Here is a 4923-nt window from a genome sequence, read left to right on the forward strand (position 1 = left end):
TAAATAAATGATATTCATATATATATAAAGAATAATTACCGCAGTGATCCTAGAATTATTGGCACAAACTTAATAATAAACGAACTTGCAAGACAAACAAATATATACTACGGTAGAAACTGTCCGCTTCCACGTGAGAAACTTGCGCATGCGTAGTCGGTCTGGAAACAGCTTCTAAAACTAGTTTTTTACAATACGTTCTGTACAGATCCGCAGGGAGAACTCAGGAGTTCACAGGGGCACCACATAGACTTTATACACGCAGCATGGCTCGCGTAACAAGGATATAGAAACAGATAAGTTAGGATATAGAAACAGATGATGTAGGATATAGAAACAGATAAGATAGGATATAGAAACATATGATGTAGGATATAGAAACAGATAAGTTAGGACAGAGAAACAGATGATGCATTGCTAAATCTTGATCTTAAAAACAGAAATGAAAATGAGAAGATAATATTTAAGGTTCCAGATATGCAGCCTCATGCTCACTATGGAGCATCTGAAAAAGTAAACACGGGAGGACGTCTTAGAAAATATTCTGAATCTTTGATTAGTTCCTATGTTGCTTCCTCTGTAGCTAGGTGAGTCATGTTAAAGAGACTGTACATTAAATACCTGATTCAAGAAGTTACCCTTTAACCCTATTTACCCTGACGTCTGGATTCATGACTGGTTCCCCATGGCTATTTTTAAATTAGACATTTTTAAAAAGCCCTTGACCCAACAAATTCCATAGATAAATAAATAAACAAAGATAGACATGAGAAGGACTAAACTAACTTAAATTTCTCTCTACAGAACTCATGTACACCACAAGTACTCAATGAGATAAGAACAGCCAATGTTCACAACCGACCTAGTTAATCTATATATAATAGGAATATCTTTAAAACATCTCTGTACATTTATATCTTTCAAGATGAAAAATGTCGTCTTATGCGCAATGTATCTTTATCTATGACAAATTCAGTTCTGCATACAAATTTAGATTTTCAAAATTTTTTAAACCTGGGATCCATCTTTCACAAAAAAAACGATGATATGTTCTGGTCATAGAAAACTATTATGTGAATTATCAAAATTATCAAAATTTAATGATTTAAAACCTCCTCGGATACTGAACGATCACTGATGCATCTATTCTTGCTTAAAAATTCCGGCCATAGAGAACTGGTTTCAATATGTACGCAGAGTATACGCAAATGCAATTACCTTTCCTTGCATTTTAACCTTGGTTATAACCAGTTATGATTTTAACGATTGACGATAGAATCATGAACTCATCTTCGTTTTCAGATTTGGAAATATCTAAATACATGTGTCCCACGAAACATGACAGTTGGTAAATTGTCAAATGTCTTCTTTCATAATCTGTTAAGTTGTTTAATACCAAAGACAATAATAAAAATATTATGTAGGAGTCATATTATAGTAAAATTAACTTTAAAGTAAAATATATTTGAGCAAAAGATTTTTAACCGAAAAAATTTGCAAACACCCTTTAATATCTAATACGTATTTAAGAATATGAAAAGTAAAAACTCCTTCATACATATTTAATGTATCCAGACTTTTTTTCCCACAAAAGAATCCGATTCCTTCTTAATAATGCAAAGATGTGGGACGGGAAACATTAAATCTGTTTTCATTTCGAATTCGATACTGTGCATTTATTCACATTTTACAGAATTTTTATTTCAGTTTTAGAAATAAAAATTGCATTTTTCTTTCGAATAATTTTTTTCTAACTATGTAATTTATATTAAATGAAAAGTTTGAAATATGTAGCATAACTTTTAAGTAAGAAAAATCGCACACTACTAGTCAAATTTTAAGACATGCTCAATTGCACAAAAAATTTAAATAAGCCTTTTAGAGTTGTCCTAATTACCTTGGGTAAAAGATTTAGGAAGAGAACTAATTATAATTTGTTGCAGCCTAAACAAATAATCATGTATTTATTTAGTTTTGCCTCTGTAACACTTTATATAAATACATAAACAATAATTCCGCATTCCAACTTGTTGTACAAATGCTCTTAGAAATACCATTTAAAGATTAATACTAAAAAATAAAAACAGATGGCAGATACAAAGTATTTTTGTTCGTAACTCAAAAAATGATTGAATATCTTGGGTTAAAATCGTTTGAAAATGAACAAAAATCCCGCTTTTTCTTTTACGTTTTTTGCCATTTCTATTTATTAAAGGGAGTGTTCCCAAAAAATGAAAGGGGGTATAGGCTTAGTGCGATAAAAAAGCGCTTTTTATCGCTACTAATCTAACTTCTATCTGTCCGTCTATAAGGAGAAAATTGTTAAAGACGTCTCATACCGAATAACTTAGCAGCCATACAAATTGAGAAAATTGCAACATACACCATAGACCGTAAAAAAATCAATTCAATTTCAAACAAATCATTCAGATATTACAACCTATAGTCATCGATTATCTTTCGCCACATTTGTATATAGTTTATATTTTATAAGATTTTCTAATTAATTTGTTTGTTTCTCTTGTCGCTTGCGCAACTATCTAAGAATGCCGCACACCACTCACAATTTTCGAAATCCGTTGAAAACGTTTTCTTAAAAAAATAAAATAATTTTTTGCATATAATTGTAATTCTTATAAAGGAAATGATTACTTGCCCAAACTCTATTTGCAACCTGAAAATAAAATAAAATGTATATGTCTAAGCCTGCAAAAAAATATCAGTGAGTTGGCGGGGTAAATCCAAAGGCCAAGGCGTTGCGACAACGTCGAGCCTGTATAAAGATTGATGACTAAGTTTCAGTATTGTCCAAAAAAAAAATCCGCAAAAGCGCGCAAAACTTATAGCGCTTCATGCGCAGAATATGCGCAAAAATTCGCAAAAAAATTATTTGCGCGAAAATTACGCAAATTTTACAAGTATCAACTGTAAACGAATGCGTCTGAATGATTTTTTTGGAATTAAATTGTTTTTTTAGGATCCGAGTCGAATATTGCAACTTTCTGAACTTGTGTGGACGCTACGTTCTTTGGTATGCCCGGGCAGATGTGATGGTTTTCTATTTTATTTACAGTTTCTCTGTAATAGTGCAGCAGTACAAGAACGGAATTGACAGCATTTGTCTCTTTTCTGATTAAAACAGAAGGATGAGGGAACCCTTGACATTACGTTGTCAGTCACTATAATTCTCAGATTATTTTCGACAAATTCAAAAACATATTCTTTATTTTCAGATTTTAGATTATTAAACCAATTTTGAATTGTTTAGGCATGGGGGATCCTTTGCCCGACCCTCTGGGTTCTCAGGACTAGGAGGAGGAGAAACTGATCCTCTAATACCTTGACTAGGTTTTTATATTTTTATTTTTTATTTTTAAAAGAACCTGAAAACAGTGGAATTTTAATCGTTAATTTTTCTTTTTTATATTTTATATTCTGACTTTAAACCAATTAATTTTTCTAAAATAGGACACCAAAAGTTTTTTTAGTCGTAATAACTAAGTTTAAGGAAGTACACAATTGACGTTCATTCCACCGTTTTCATTATCTTCACTCTCATTTAATATTTCTTTTATCTTGGCGACCTGATTCACCAGGGACCAAATTGAATTTGAGCTTGATCGCTAAACTTCCGACCGAACTTTGAAGCTTGAATTAATTTGTTAAAAAATAATCTTTTTTTTAATAATAATGAGAACCTGAAAAGTGAAAGCAACTGAATGTCCTTGAAGATTTTTCAGCAGTAATAACTAAAATTTTAAAAATTTTAGAGACATTGCTTAATAAATAGAAGAAAAAACACAGTCAACGTTCATTCCCCAGTTTTGTACAAAATCTTAATTTTAATCAACTGTTTCATCATCTTTGAATCAATGATTTAAATCTTATATCACCGATTAAGAAGGTTCATAAGATTTGGTTCGTTTATTCATGTTCTGAACCGGCGGTAGATAGCGACTCTCTATTCATTAAATTCTGACCCTGATGCATTTTTTTTTTTACTGAAAAAAGTCAATTTCTAAAAGTTGGATTTCTTATACATGCTGTGGGTAGTGCATACTGTAAACATTATCTATAAAATAAACCTCTTTTCGCGCATAAACATGATTTAATACCAAAGGCGGGTGGGAGTGACAATGAGAATTAATAAAAACCTGGGCAACATCGAGTACTCCAGCTTGTAATTGATAATTTTGCTCTAGGATCCGTGAATGGGCCGTTCTGATATCATCATCGTAAAAAAATGTTATTAAGTTAAAAGTTATAAATACACGAAAAATTATTAAAAATGTATGAATTCAAGAGAGTGCTAGCGAAAAATGAAAGTAGCAAGAAGATAATTGTCAAACTTTGAATCGATTGCAACTTTAAATCTATTTGATGTTTCTGTTAAACTTTCAGATATCTTTCTCTTACATGTACAGGATGTTTCAATAAGCATGGAAAGGTAATCTAATATTTTTGTTTTTAAGGACTTTTTGATTTGCAATGGTGATCACTATACTAAGAAAACTGTAATCTGTTTCGTGGCGGCTAGAGTTAAGAATTTATTTGTTTATGTTTTGATTGAATATCTACTGGTTCCTCTTCACAGTTTATATTGCAGAAATGGTTTGTGTTACAGACATTTTGCAGCCTTTTACCGTTTACATAGTATAAACTATAGAAGCCGTAACTGCATTATGACCATTGAAATTAGGTATTACAGCACTACTTTCGTTATAAAGGGACTGTAAACTTAATTTAATGTGACCGTCCCCGATTCACACCAATATTCTGAACACCGTTGACTGATTAAGGGTCAGATTTATTACAATTAAACTGCTGATAAGTTTGTAATTGCTTAATACTTTGTTATCGGGCTGTTACATTTTCAAGTAATATTAATAGTCACTTTCTAAAAGTGACAAAAAATAAGACGTT

General features: G+C 31.4%; 1 long non-coding RNA gene across 1 annotated transcript; it reads left to right on the forward strand.

Annotated features, from left to right (window-relative positions):
• The first annotated feature begins 310 nt into the window (after nucleotides 1–310).
• Nucleotides 311–4289, forward strand: LOC111709062 (uncharacterized). Its single transcript, XR_002766781.1, has 4 exons — nucleotides 311–323; nucleotides 469–587; nucleotides 3269–3348; nucleotides 4203–4289. It is a non-coding gene; the product is annotated as an uncharacterized LOC111709062 (long non-coding RNA).
• Nucleotides 4290–4923: the final 634 nt, after the last annotated feature.

This window comes from Eurytemora carolleeae, unplaced genomic scaffold (genome assembly GCF_000591075.1).
Source record: "Eurytemora carolleeae unplaced genomic scaffold, Eaff_2.0 scaffold168, whole genome shotgun sequence".
NCBI lineage: Eukaryota > Metazoa > Arthropoda > Copepoda > Calanoida > Temoridae > Eurytemora > Eurytemora carolleeae.